The 15,612-nt window shown below is 38.3% G+C and overlaps 1 protein-coding gene across 2 annotated transcripts in view; it reads left to right on the top strand.

Moving 5' to 3' along the window:
• Positions 1-14,523: 14,523 nt before the first annotated feature.
• Positions 14,524-15,612, top strand: part of LOC142097673 (acyl-coenzyme A synthetase ACSM3, mitochondrial-like) — a 28,644-nt gene continuing 27,555 nt past the window's right edge. Inside the window, exon 1 of one of the 2 annotated variants that reach the window (XM_075179723.1) lies at positions 14,524-14,597. The gene's annotated coding sequence lies outside the window, so the exon portion shown is untranslated. Of the gene's footprint in view, positions 14,609-15,612 lie in introns of both variants that reach the window. The other variant, XM_075179724.1, reaches the window with a different exon arrangement.

The raw sequence follows: 15,612 nt of genomic DNA, 5'->3' as shown, positions 1-15,612 counted from the left end.
ACAAGGTCATGAGTTTGAACCCCAAATGCCTTATTCTGCCGTGACTTTGTATATCTCCATGTTTCAGTGGCTGTATTCCACTCTGTCACTTATATAAGAGTACTTTAGTATATGTTATGGTGTGTAATATGACTATATGACATGTTGAACAATGTGTGTTCAGCTACAACACAGAAAAGCAGTTGTTCCAAATGACTTGATTGCAAAGACATAGGAAATATCCACTGAAGAAAGCTAAAAAACCTAAGTGGCCAAAATAACCAAAGAAAAATACCAACAATTTGAAATGCAAGTAATATTATTATACTTTTTGTTAGTATTAGTCTACATGAATGCATTTCCATATGCTGATATTTTCACTCTACCAATGCTTTCTGTGTATAATATTTCTAAGTATTGACATTATTGAAAAATTTTTAAGGAATCAAACTTATGATAGAAGTTGCTACTCAGCTTTTAATTGTATTCTATTTCATTGACATGTTATTTTCACCACTGGCACATTGGCGTAGCAGTTAGCCAATCCACCTTACAACCGTGCAAGCTTGAGTTCCACTCCTCACCAATGCTCTTGTCCCTGTGGGATCATTAATATCCTTCCCATATCCGTGTTGATGTTAAAAGTCTCCCTGGTGTAATAGTACGCTTGGTTTAAATTAGCATAAATCATGCGTTTAATTCGCATACATATAAACGTGATTTATTACAGGTATATTATTAGTGTTTTTTATTGCAAATGCACCAGCAACAACTGTCAAATCAGCCATTTTAAATTGCGAGTAATTATAATGGTGGTTGTTGTGATTCGAAAGAGTTTTTAAAGAAATCCTTACGCAAAAGTTTAAGGTTTGTGCTACATAAAAAAATATCTAATACCTATAACCATGCACTCAGCACTCCATTCCAGGTGTGGAATGCACTCAGTCATCCTCTCCATTCAACATATGCAAACTTGAGTCACATTGATCAGAAATCAAACATATTACCAGTAAAAAAGAGACAAAACTGCTGCCAAATTAAATGTCTTAAAACAATGAAGATTGCTCACACAGTTAACAAAGATCTCATCAGTGGTAAACTTTCACGGACAATTTCCAGCACATCTTGAAATTTAACTAGTTCCAAATGGTCTCGCTCTACGCACATGATCATAAATGCTTCAAGCAGGTCCTGTTCCATTGTAACTTGCAGTCTTGTTTTTATGATTTTCACTTTGCTGAATGCTCTTTCACATGCCACTTGTGTGAAAGGGTCAGCAGGTACTCATATGCCACACAGAGATTCTCATAAGCAGCTGAATAAAGATTGTACTTTAGAAGTAATTTGTGACAGCAGAGGAAGCAATTTTTACACGATTTGCACTTTGTTTTGTTATCCTCTATATCAGCAGATATACCCCATTCATCTTCATCCTCTCCACCTTCTTCTGGAACTACCTCTTGTCTTCTTGTTTCATATAAGTGTCCTGTCAGCTTAGGAAAGAGTTTAGCAAAACTTTTAAGTTCACTAATAAGAGACTCTTCATTAATTTTAGCCAATTCAGAAATCCTTTTTAGAGTGCCCTCTTCAAGAAGTCTTGGATCATTTTGAATATTTTCAAAAAATCTAGGATCCAATTACTGGGTGTCCAGCACCAACTGTTTATTTTCAGAAAATCTCTCTGTAAAGCTGGGTACACACTACACGGTTTTCATCCAATAATCGGCTCAATCAGCCGACATACCACCGCTCGTTCAAAAGTCGGGTCACTGTGTGTAGTGACACGATGGTCGAAAGTCTGCCCAAATGGACGATTGTCGCCTGATTTGGTTGGTCGTTGGCCAATTTTCTGCAATCTTAAAAGCTTTTCTTGTCCTTGTCTTTTATGAAGTTGTTCGGCCCATATGTTCATACATTTGTGGGAATCTCCAATAAAAGATGCCATGTGATTTAACAGACCAAATACATTTTTTGCTTCAAGGACTTCACAACAATCAGAAATGCATAGATTGAGGATGTGGCTATAGCACCAAATGTAAATGGAATCAGGCACTACTTTAGAAATCTGTGCTCGTAAGCCTACATATGAACTCCTCATGTTTGCTGCACCATCAAATGATTTACCAGCAATTTTATGGTAGTCAAGCCCAAGCACTTGAAAATTAGCCATCAATAGTTCATTGAATCCTCGGCCTGATGCATCAGTAACCGGGAGAACAGAAATGAGTCGTTCTTGGATCACTTCTTTTTTCACATACCTAATGACAACTGTTGCTTGATCTACAATTCCTGCATCTTGTGTGGAATCAACTTGGATGCTAAATCTCCTTGCAGCAATTTCTGAAACGATTATTTGCTTAATACGATTATCAATTGCCATAATCACTTTAACTACGGTCTTGTATGATAAAAATGTATTTGTATGATAAAAATGCTCCTGCTTTTCCTCTTTCCTGCAAACGGGTTTTTCTTTTTTCACTCTCTCGAATACATTTTTCAAGGTGATTTTTTAATGGGACATCATAATGGGATAACAGCAAAATAATTTCTGAAAACTTACCATGATTAATCTCGCTGTTATTAAGATTGTAGAGTGATTAATTAGTTCCATGGGCATGAAATGGCAAGCCTTGTTTCCCAATAAGTTTTACCACATCAAATATGCGTTTCATGACTTCAATGTTTTGAAGTATCTCTTTTTTTCGTCTTGAAGCTTGATCCCTGTTTATTAATGTGTCAATGCTTCTGTTTTTCCTTACAATAAAGTATGCATTAGCAGCATCACAATGACTTTTTGAAGATTCATGCTTATTACATCTTGCTGGCAGTGTCTGACATTTGTACAGCCACTAGCAAACGGTGACATGGCATCTGAAAAAGCGATGAATATGCTGCAGAAAAATGCTTCAATTTTTTGATTTAGTACCCGAAATGTTAGCCAAGAGCGCCTAACATGTTCTCCATTTTGTTGTTTCCGATAATAGAAATCTGCCTCTTTAAATGGAATGTTGTCACAATCCATGGTAGTTGGCTGATAAGGGAGCTGCTCAACAAATGCAATTTCTTCTGCAATAGAACTTGTTGGAGAAAGCACATATGACAGACTTGTAGACTTTACAACCAAGTCACGGCTCTCTTCTACTATGATACACTATCTCAGGAGGGCTCCTAGGTTCTTCCTGGGAATAACTGTGTGGCTGTAGTTGAGAGCTCAGTTGAGAGCTGCTTTCAGGGTAACCCTCCAAATCACTGACATTGGCTTCTGAATCCTCTTCCGTCTCATATATCACTGCTGGAGGGTTTGTATTATCACTTGTGCCAGCAATAATCTCTTCCATATGGCTTTTATGTGGTACATCGGTTGCCTGCAATAAACTTTGTGTTAAGGAAGCCCCAGATCTTTAAGTTATGTAGCTTTAAAGCTGCACTACCACCTATTACCTACTACCATTGTAGGACCACCCCCTTCAACACAGTCCTGGGGACTGGTTAGTGCAGAATATATTTTCCAGAGCTAGTGAGTTTTTTTTCTGGATGAAAACTGTGTGATGCTTTGAAGTGAGAGGGGGAGAACCAATGATAATCTGCAATTGTGAACATTGCGGCTTTTGATCGATAGATTCTGGTCCTCTCACTCACTCCGCCTTCCCCACCCAACTGCAGCCATTTTAAAACTGTGAACGAAATGTTTACCTCTTTAGATGTTAGTGCAGCTTTAAATATTCAGAATGCAGAAACAAAAGGAACATCAACAAATTATATCAATTTATAAATATGTATCTGAAACTCACAAAATAAACGTATGCTTACTCAAGAAAATCCATGCACTGTAACAACGTAAAACGTTTTCATGCAAACTTTTGTGTGCTGTATATTCACTCGTACAAGTACCACCACCTTTTATTAATCAATACTTTGCATAATGGGTAATTGTTGAAGAATCTTCTCCTATGATGATTCCCAAGCCATTTCATGCATTGTTCAAAGTGACTCCCCTCCTCTCAGCCATATGACAACATTAGCTATTTTGCATTTGTTTGTAAAACCCCACACAAAACTCAGGTATCAAAGCTGTTATCTGAAACTGACCAAACAGAGACAAAGGAGGGTGTTGGGACACTGGGAGGGTCACTTGTTTTTTTACTGTTGGACATGGACACTTCTCAGCTAGCTAAGCTCTGAAATAGACTACAGAACCAAGGTGACACAATGATATAAGTATATTTACAAGTATTTCTTACTATCTGCACTTTATTACTGCTTTAATGTGAATGCTAACTACTGCTATACTGAACTATACATTTATATCTGATCTACAATACTGCTATCCTGAACTATATAATATATTGCTAACTACTGCTACACTGAACCGTATATCTATATCTGAACTACGATACTGCTGTCCTGAAGTTTATATCTATTGTAAGCTATATTGCTGTATTGAACTAACTGCTATAATACTGCTATACTAAACTATCCTGAATTATATAAACTGTACTGCTAAACTTCACTCTTACTAATAGATATCTATTATAACTAATTTCTAAGATACTACAAAGGTAAGGCAAATAAATATATATGTATAGAGAATGTATAGAGTAAGTATAGCGCAAAGGAAAACATCAGAGTTAGTGTATTAAAGTAATGCTGTAAATACAGGATTAATTACAATATATGTTCTGAACAAAGGTTTAGCTTTGGTATTGGTATCCTGTATTACTTATATTGAAGGATATTATAATAGAAATATGTATAGACTGTAAGTGCAAAGTTTTATGTGTATATATGTACATACTTATGTTTAACGTAAAAATACTTTAATACTTATACATGTGGCGAGTATTGGTTATTTATAACGGGTATATGTATACACTGTGAAATATCACCAAGATACAGTAGGTATTAGAGGAGTAATTCTGTAAGGCTTTAGTGTTATTTAGCGTGTTGAAAGGACTGAATAAGGCAACGTTATTTAAGGTAAAGTGTGATTTTATAACAAGTGTATCTAGGAACAGAATATGAAGATAGCATGCGCAATTAAGGCGCAACCCCAAGATCTTTTACAATAATATTTTCAATACTTGTAGCATATTCAGTCCGTTAAGTATGCTAAAAGCATAGCCGTCTAAACTTTAGAGCAAAAAAGCTCACAAAACTTTATTTTGTGATGTATTGTAGATACGGCCGCCTGTGCGCTGGGTAATACTCAGTTTATGCCATACTTGCCAACTCTCCCTGAATGTCAGGGAGACTCCCTGATATAGGGGTGATCTCCCTCACTCCCTGAAGAGTCTGGCATTCTTCCTGATGCTGAGCCAGGACAAGACGTGGTTTGCTTCGCCATCTGTGGCATGGTGACACAGTTCAGAAATTGTGTCCTATGTCCATGTATTGATGCCTATGGAGTTGGCCATTTTCATGGAGACCAAGATTTAGGACTGACAGGTAAGACAACATGACTTCAGTAATGGAGACAGAAATCTAAAAGACACTTCGGTCTCTAGAGATTCATTAGCTGCTTTTCTTTAACGCAGTTGCCTACTCTGCCGAAATGTCCGGGAGACTCCCACATTTCTGGGGAGCAGGGCAACCTCCCGGTTCTTGCCCCTGCAATAGATACGTGGCGGGGTGGGGCTTAATGATGCAAATATTGCATCATCTTAGCCCCACCCCCACACGCCCACTTCCCCCCGGGATCTCCCTGAAGCCAACGAGGAAAAGTTGGCAAGTATGGTTTATGCAGATGGCACCGCATGCATCCACGGGCGGGCGGGGGCGGCCCAAACAAGTGTCTGACTGCGTGGGAAAGTCTGATTGAGCGTGGTAGGGAATTCCATAAGTAGGGAGCAGCACGGGAGGAGTCTTGAAGGCGGAAGTAAGAGGTGGTCAGAGATGAGACAAGGCACAGGTCAGAGCTAATACTGCTGACAACCTGTTTGAAAAACGAAGGGATGTCATTGCAACATGGCTTATCCTGCTTGGACTCTCCTGAGGATCTGTGATTTCTGATAATGCCACCAATATTATTAGATCTTTACAGCGCAGGGAATTTCATCACATTTCCTGTTTTGCTCACACAATCAACTTGGTGGTACAGAACTTTTCAAAACTAAACAATGACATGCAGGAGATGCTGTCTGTGTCCCGAAATATTTAGGGTCATTTTCGGGATTGTGCAACAGTATGTAGGAGAATGCAGCAGCTGCAACAAGAATATAATTTGAGGGGGGATGTACTTTAGTCCAGCGAAGTAGTCACCTGTGAAGAGAGTGCAGACACTTGTTAGCTTGAGTCAAGTGATTCCCCCATTTTGATGGGCCTGTTACAGGTAACAATTGTCATGATTAAATAGTGCCTTGTAAGTAAAATGTGAATACAGTCATTCGCACTATGTTATAACCTTTGCCTTACCTATCTTATTACAGTGGCTTTTCACAACAAAAAGTAAAACAAAACTGACTACCTAACATTAATTTAATGTGTTAATGTGTATATGTCACGAACACCCAGCCTGCTCAGATACAACCATCTGAAACAGCTGGCTGTGACTGGAGTTACCTTGGTCACTTACTAATGAATACACCTTTTCTGCCACCACAAAGGATTTACTGTAGTGTCCTTGCGTTCACCAATAGCACTTATTAATATTACACACTTAAATCACATACACATGTAGCATGAGCCTCACTTGCCTTCGTAAGTTCACAAAGAATCACGGAGAATACACTAGATTAAATGTATTTAATCCGAAAAATGTTTTTTTTCCAGGCTTAATTACAAAACAGTTAATACCGAGACACACAAAATAAGTTGCACAAATACGTTTCAGAAATAAAATAGAAAATAAAACCAGAGTCACTAACTTACTAGTTTAAGATTTGGCATGAGAGGAGTACACTTTGGGAAAGATGGCGCATTCTAACGTTAGATACATGTCTCCTCTATAGAAATGCACAATATTACTTGGTCAGGTAACAGATTTTAACTTCTCACACTGCTCCCACCTCCACCTTTGGAAATTAACTCTCCCAATGTAATGGCAGATTGATTCCCATAATGACACAGGACTTTTGGAAATGAGTTATCCATGTTCTGAGATAGTTCTGGAATTTCACACAGCAGGATTTCTCACCTCTGCCTGGTCAGACTGTATATCCAAACTCTGTCACGCCTCAGAGATGTTATCTGTCTGGCCTGGTTACTTTCAAAAGACTTTTCACACTTGCATAGGTCACTGATGTCATTCAGCAAAGCACACTTTGACATTACATTACAAGGTTACATACAATATACACATTGTCATACATGAATATTCAGGGGAAAGTAATAATCAGTGATTTAGTGCAATAATCGCCACAGTATATCTTATGCCAAGTATACTCTATTATGCAGAATTATATCTGGTTCTAAGTCTAGCAAGCAGAGCCTTACTGGGTGCCAAGACTAATATGCAGAGCTATACTGGGTGCTAAGTCTAATATGCAGAGCACAAATGGGGTCAAATGTTCTGTGCCATATTTGATGGTAAGTATTTGTACTTGCCAACACCACACGGACTATCCTCAGTTAGAACTAGAAATTTATAGGGGAGGTAAAGAAAAGATGTCCATTATTTTTCTTAAATACCAACCATTCGAAATTGATCATTACACATGAAAAACATTTCCTTCAACACTATGTTCGATTTTGTCCCTTTTCAACAAATCTTCAGCCCCCCCGAATTAGCTCTTGACCTCTATATGCCAAAATAGTAATGACTTTAATTAATTTTTAATTCACTAGCCTACGCAGTTTTAGAAAATAGCTTAATTTTGACCCACAAGATATGTTTTGGGATTGTAAATGTTTCTCTCCTTTTTTTCATGGTGGATTTTTTTTTGGGGAATATTTTGCGTGGATTTTTACATTAAAGAGTTCAGGGGTTGAGCTGGTCATACATGTTGTTGGAGCTGCACTTATGTTATAAATTTGCACAGAAGCATCCAGGGGGTACATTTTTCAAGCTGTGGGTTTGAAAAAGTGGAGATGTTGCCTATAGCAACCAATCAGGTTGTAGCTGTCATTTTCTAGAATGTACTAAGTAAATAATAACTAGAATCTGATTGGTTGCTATAGGCAACATCTCCACTTTTTCAAACGCACAGCTTGATACATTTACCCCCAGATGTTTAAAATGTACAGTAGTGTTCAACATTTTATTTAATTTGTTGCAAAGTTTGAAAATTGGCATAGGAATGCTAGGTACAGCATTCCTTAAACTCCCCCGACAGCAAAAGTATTAAGAGCAATTTGTAGTCCGAACAAGCAAGTTGAGGTGTCTGAGTTATCGGAACTGTATGTTTAACCATTTTTTGTTATTATAATCTTATAAATATTGAAACCAACGCAAAGCATAGATAAAGACATTTAGCTATGAAAAAAAAGATTGGCAATTCTCCAAGGTGTTCTTTCATATTTAAAACAGACAAAAACTCAGGTAACAAGGAAGAGTAACCAACTACATAATTGTGTACCTGCATGAGAATAAATACGTGAAAAAAGGAAAATTAGTGTCAAAGCATTTAAAAATTGTAATCAATTGGACATAAACATATTCTGTGAGTGACTCTTCGGGATTGTAATCTGCTGTGTTACTGACTTTTTGTTGTTACTGCTATTATTATATATGTTTTGAAATGGAATTTTGCTAAGGGGGCATATGCAGCGGAAACAAATTGAGAACTACTATGTCTTTGGTCCCACCACATGCTCTGCTCACGTAATGTGCTGACATATCTCCAACACTGCATATGAAATTAGCGATTGATAGTGAATTATTATGATTGGCGGCATATTTTCAGAATTTTCTGGATTCAAGTAATCTAATTTAAAAAAATTACTTCCAGTTGTCCTGAAAAACAAATAGACCACCAGCATGACCAACACAACACATTCTTTCTTACTTAATAGTGTGCTTTAAATGGAAGTCAATTTCTGACCAAAGGAAGATGTTCTACACACAATTTCTGAGCCAGTAGGACCTTGCAGTGCAGTACTGCCATAGCAGGTACAGCAGCGGTATTGCAGGTATTCTTGCTTCCAATGCCTTGGCAGCAGAGCTTGCCATAAGACCAGTGGTCAAATTGAAAGGTAGAAGTGGCGGTATGGAAAATGTAATGGGAATGTAAGTGATTGGAATTTTAAGTTTTACAACGAAGGCAGAAGGAGAAGTGGCGGTATTGGCATACCACCGTATACACCCCCACTACCACATAAGACCCCAGTAACAGAATACATTTTTCTTCTCATGTGTTTAAAGTTTATCTGTTCAGGGGGGCACCACCCACAATTTAAGATTTCAAACAGAATACACATTAAGTGAGTTATACCCCCCAACTGAAAGTGGAATTGAGATTTGAAAACAAATGTGGGGACCTGTAGTAAAATCATGAAGTAATTTCGGTGTGGATAACTTTATAGGTGTAAAAAGCCAAATTCACCAACAATAGCTGCTTTCAGGAAAAGTCTGTTATAGTTACGGAATGAAGCTTATGACTAGTATTTTGTGGACCTCATCTGCCTTTCTCTATAAAACCTGGACTCCATTTAATAATATCCTGCCTCCCGTCTCCTAGGTTCAGCCCACACTGCGGAACGCTCACCCTAGGCGTATAATTCTCTAACGCTGTTTTATTGCCTGAGAGGTAATCCCCTCTTTTCCTTCCCCCTTTTACCCCTATTATTTTTTCCTGTTCAAAATAAAAACCAGGTATTAAAATGTTATCTTTCTGGTTTTTTAATGATTATTATACTTCAGCATTTACCTGTGATCATTGCACTATAACAAATTACACTCTGATTGCATTAATCCTCTATGTAGGATGCTGATCTGCTTTCTGCTTGTAATGATTTCATTCTGTTAATAAGTTGTTTAGAAAAAAAAAATAGTGGGATTTATTTCTAAAGATTTCACCTTTAATAGTAATGGAACGTACCTGGATGTGCGTGTGTATGATTTAGACTGTAAGTTCCAATGGGATGGAGACTGATAGTGAAAGATAATGATTAAATATTCTCTGCAAAGCACTGTGTAATATGGCAGAGGAAATACAAATAAACAATAAATAGATTCATAAATCCTATACTATGTATAGCACAGTGTTGGCTAACCTGCGACACTCCAGGTGTTGTGAAACTACAAATCCCAGCATATCCTTCCAGCAATAAGCTGCTATATATTGGCAAAGCATGCTGGGACTTGTAGTTTCACAACACCTGGAGTGTCACAGGTTAGCCAACACTGGTATAGCAGAACACACAGACTCAGCAAATAAACTGTGAGTTCCCCTAACTGTACACAAGAACCATAGTTAATATTAATAGTTTATAACACTGCCTCCTAGCTTATGGCTTGTTCAGCTGCAACATCCATTCACTGACCTCCTGTGGGTTCACATTCCAAAAACATTTCCATGCACTACTTAGAGCAGTGATGGCTTACCTGTGACACTCCAGGTGTTGTGAAACTACAAGTCCCAGCATGCTTTGCCAATATATAGCAGCTTATTCAGGGGCGGGCTGGCCCGGGTGGCAGGGGGGCATCGGTCCCCGGGGCCGCTCAGTTGCAGCGCTGGTAGGGCCGGCCGCCCCTCAGTTGCAAAATCTATTGATTTTGACCGGCGGCCTCATCTCATGACATGGGATGCGGCCGCCTGGGCGCCCCCCGAGCTGATATATGCCAGCCCGCGCCTGAGTTTATTGCTGGAAGGGTATGCTGGGACTTGTAGTTTCACAACACCTGGAGTGTCACAGGCTAGCCAACACTGGCTTAGAGCCAAGTCAAGTAGTATCAGATGTCTGTAGTCCTGAAGCATTCACTCAGTCATTCTGTGAGTATTGCTGAAGTATGTGTGATCCTCTCCTTGTGCTTTTTAGAGAAGTATATCTAGAATCTGACTGGCAACCACGGGCAACACCCCCAACTCCCCTCCCTAACATCAATGTTTATATTACATTTGTATCAAATGTGAGGGGAACATAAAACAAAATAGTGGGGTAGAGGATGCACAGGAAATGTTAAAAGGGGAAAGTGTACATAGTGGGAAATAAACACAATAGTAAAATCTTATCAGCCAAAACATTCCTTGTGCAGCAGGTAACATATGTATAACAGTAACACACTAAAGCTGGGTACACACTACAGAAATTTCGACCAACTTTTTATGCCGAGTAATTTTACATGCAATCGATGTTCCGATCACTCGGTCCATGGACTGCATACACACTAGCCTTGTTTAGGACGAGAAAGGGAAGAGCGGACGTCCCGTTAGCGACTTTTTACAGCCATGTTGTCGTGAGCAATGACTGTATTTTCATACTCACTGTTGTGGGTCAGTCGGCAGTTTATACACACTACACAGCGGAAACGAGATTGTAACGAAAATATTAAACGGTACGACCAACCAAATGAGGCGACAATCGTCCATTTGGGCAGACTTTCGAACATCATGTCACTGTACACACTGACCCGACTTTTGAACGACCGGTCGTATGTCGGCTGATTTAGCTGATTATTGGTTGAAAACTGTGTAGTGTGTACCCAGCTTTACTGAATGATGGATGTAAGATTGCAATGTAACAATTTTTTTTTTAAATGTACTCTTTAATTACTGAAACCAATGCAAAGCACAGAAGAAGGTAAACACATTCAGCAAGGAAACACAATTTTATTAATTCCCCATGGTGCTTTTTCCTATTTAAAACAGACAAAAACTATCAGGTAACAAGGAAGAGTAACCAATTACATGATTGTGTACCTGCATGATAATCAATACGTGAAAAAGAAAAATTTGTGTCAAAGCATTAAAAAAAATTGGAACTAGTAAAACATAGATGTCAGGATGAGAGCATAAATCCGATATAATGAAATAGAATATTGAATGTCAGGGCCCAAATAAAACATTGCCTTGATACATAAATGAACCTGATTTTCAACTCAGATAAATGTGTGACCAAATATTTTTAAAAAGAAAAACAATTAGCCTAGTAGGAGGTAATTAAGCAAACCCTGTTGTGAGGAGACCTGCTTAAGATATGCAGATCACAGATATCCATTGTTTTTGATCCTGTATTCCACTTAATTGACTTTCCTTTCAATAGATAGTGTAAATACAAGGAACCACTAAATGTAAATGACAGAGCCATATGCCTAGGTGAGATCCTTGTAGACAAAGATAGCGTTTGAAGACTGCCTATAAAGATATATGGAAATATGGGTTTCAAAGGAAAATGTCTACATCGTTCATATGTTGGGAAATCTGGGCGCCACTCTGTACTGAGGGGCAAAAACCACACAAGGGTTTTAAAACATAGATACCAACTAGACAGGGAACAGCCATAGTCACATGTATTTCAGGATAAGATTGGATATTGTTGTACTCTAATCATATTTGGTATTTAAATGTGCGGGAAATTATGATCGGTTTATTGAAGGGAAAGTTATGTCTCTGGGAGATATCTGAGAAAAGCTAAGACAGGTCAAAACTTAGGAATAGTTTTGAACAACCTTAGGTGACACCCAGGGGACATTTCCGCCCCCACATTAGCATCCACACTTCCAATGTGGATGCCGTCCCATTGGAGTTTGCTTAAAAACCTGTGTTTTGAAGGGACAAACTGTCAGCTTCAAGGGGATCAATCTAATTGAAGGACTGTCCATCTTTTCTGCCTTCCCCAGGCATACAGATTATTATATGTAAGTGATGCTCTGTACTTTCATCCCATTTGTTTTTATAACTTTTTGCATTTTTTTGCTTATATCTCAAATCTTTATCTAACTGTATTTTTTTTTCTCTGTAAGCATTGTACTTTTTGTATATTAAATCTAACATTTAATAGTTCTGTCTTTATTGCTCTAAAGGAATTCATTGCCTGTTTAGAAGAGACAGATTGCTTGGCTGGATTAACTCTTTAGAAACCAGTGTGTGAAGGGTTAACTGTTTAGCTACCAGGGCACAGAGTGTGCACAATTGGGTGATTACGTCATAGGTTTGCTATGGGCCTTATACGTAGCTGGTGGCAGTTGCTTAGAGGTTTGAAGCTTGTGAGATTTGGGTTGGAATCCTGTGTGTTCCCTTACAGTAATCTTCCAAGTCACAAGTGCGCAGAGGGCGGTTTGTGACAGATAAAGGGGTTCAGGAGCAGTTTCCTGACAAAATAGAGGTGATATATTGCAAGACTGTTGGAATATATGATAAGATATCTAATCAGAGAGTAGCTAGAGGGGCTTATCCCTGACAATAGATATATTCTGTAAGTGACTCTTCAGGATTGGAATCTGCTGTGTGACTGACTATTTGTTGTAACTACTATTATTATATATGCTTGAAATGGGAATTTTGCTAAGGGGGCATACGCAGTAGAAATAAATTCAGAACTTCTATGTCTTTGGATCCATCACATGCTCCACTCACGTAATGTGCCGATATATCTCCAACGCTTCATATGAAGTTAGTGATTGATAGTGAATTTTTATTATCATTGGTTGCACATTTTCAGATTTTTTTTGTATTGAAATAATCTAATTTAAAGACTTTACTGCCAGTTGTACTGGATGTTTCACCAGCATGACCAGCACAACACATTCTTGGTTATCCAACTGTGTACTTTAAATGGAGGACAATTTCTGATTTTACCCCTTTTATTTTTCCCTGATTAAAATAAAAATCAGGCATCAAAATGTTTTCTTTTTTACATTTTCTTATGATTATTGTACATCATCAGCTATTTATATAGCGCCACTAATTCCGCAGCGCTGTACAGAGAACTCACTCACATCAGTCCCTGCCCCATTGGAGTTTACAGTCTAAATTCCCTAACATACACACACAGACAGACACACTGTGAGAGAGACTAAGGTCAATTTCATAGCAGTCAAGTAAACTATTGATGTTTTTGGAGTGTGGGAGAAAACCGGAGCATCTGGAGGAAACCCACGCAAACACGGGGAGAACATACAGACTCCACACAGATAAGGTTATGGTCAGGCAATCGAACTCATGACCCCAGTGCTGTGAGACAGAAGTGCTAACCACTAAGTCACTATAACAAATTACACTTTGAATGCATTAATCCTCTATGTAGGATGCTTATCTGTTTCTTGCTTTTAATTATTTCATTCTGTTAATTAAAGCTGTTTAAGAAAAAACAAAAAAAGTGAGATTGATATCTACAGATTTCACCTTTAATAATTATAGAACGTACCTAGGTGTGCGTGTGTATAATTTAGCCTAAAAGCGTCAATGGGATGGAGACTGATTATTAAAGATAATGATTAAATATTCTCTGCAGAGCACTGTGTATTATGCTGGAGGAAATACAAATAAACGATAAGCAGATACATAAATCCTATACTATGTATAGCAGAACACACAGACTCAGCAAATAAACTGTGAGTTCCCTTAACTACACAAGAACCATAGTTAATAGTTTATAACTCTGCCTCCTAGCCCATAGCTTCTGCAGCTGCAATCTGCGCGTTCACATTCCAGAAATAGTTCCATGCAGTGCTGAGAGCAAAGTCAGAAGGCGGAAATAGTATCTGTTGTTTGTAGATCCTGAAGCTTTCGCTCAGCCATTCTGTGAGTATAAAGTATGTGTGAACCTTTCTCTCTTACATGTAGAAGTTGGACAGCTCTCGTGTTGCTGTTGAATCATGCACTGGGAAATCTGTAAACACCATAAGTGTCAATAGGAGCTTAAAACCTAATTTAATTTAGAAGGGTGCTGAGCACATGAGCTTACAGTCAACATTGTTTTTTTCTTTCTATAGAAAAGAGTTAGTGAATTATTATGTCACATAGTTTATCATCATTTATGAAATTAGGAATCCTGCTGATAAGTGCTACTCACTGTACTGTGCCTGTAACAAGCTCTCACCAATGTTTACAGAAACGGTATTCCAGAAATGTCCCTGTTATTCCTGTTTACACTTTTGTTACTTTCTATGGCACGTTTCATTATAGAAGCTGGTCCTGCTGTAATAAATCTAAACTATGTCCCTGTGCACAAGCAGCAGTATAGTCCGCTTTATACATGTCATGTATAAAAGCCCAATAATGTACATACTCCCCAATACACAGTTGTTAGGCAGGATAAAGGCTAATATCAGGAGTAACCCACAGTGTGATGGGCAGTAAGGTATTTATCCTTTATTTGTATAACACCTCCTTATTACAGTGCGCCTTCCCGAGAATAGTAAATCAGTCACATCAGTCCCTGCCCTATTGGAGCCTACAGTCTAGATTTACCACCACACACACATACACGGGCAGTGGTCAAAGTGGAAATTTAGAAGTGTCTGTATGGTAAACCTAACTAAAAGGAATTTGATAATGTTACAATGAAGGAAGTAGATGTCACTGGAATGTGATAGTGTTACAATGAAGGAAGTAGAAGTGGTGGTACGGTAGATGCAAGTCACTGGAATGTGATAGTGTTACAATGAAGGTACAATGAAGGAAGTAGAAGTGGTGGTACGGTAGATGCAAGTCACTGGAATGTGATAGTGGTATAATGAAGGCAGTAGGAGTGGCGGTATGGTAAATATAAGTGTAATGTGATAGTGGTACAATGAAGGCAGTAGGAGTGGCGGTA

Source organism: Mixophyes fleayi, chromosome 7 (genome assembly GCF_038048845.1).
Source record: "Mixophyes fleayi isolate aMixFle1 chromosome 7, aMixFle1.hap1, whole genome shotgun sequence".
NCBI lineage: Eukaryota > Metazoa > Chordata > Amphibia > Anura > Limnodynastidae > Mixophyes > Mixophyes fleayi.
The sequence above is the reverse complement of the archived record's forward strand: the minus strand, read 5'-3'. Positions and strand labels throughout refer to the sequence as shown.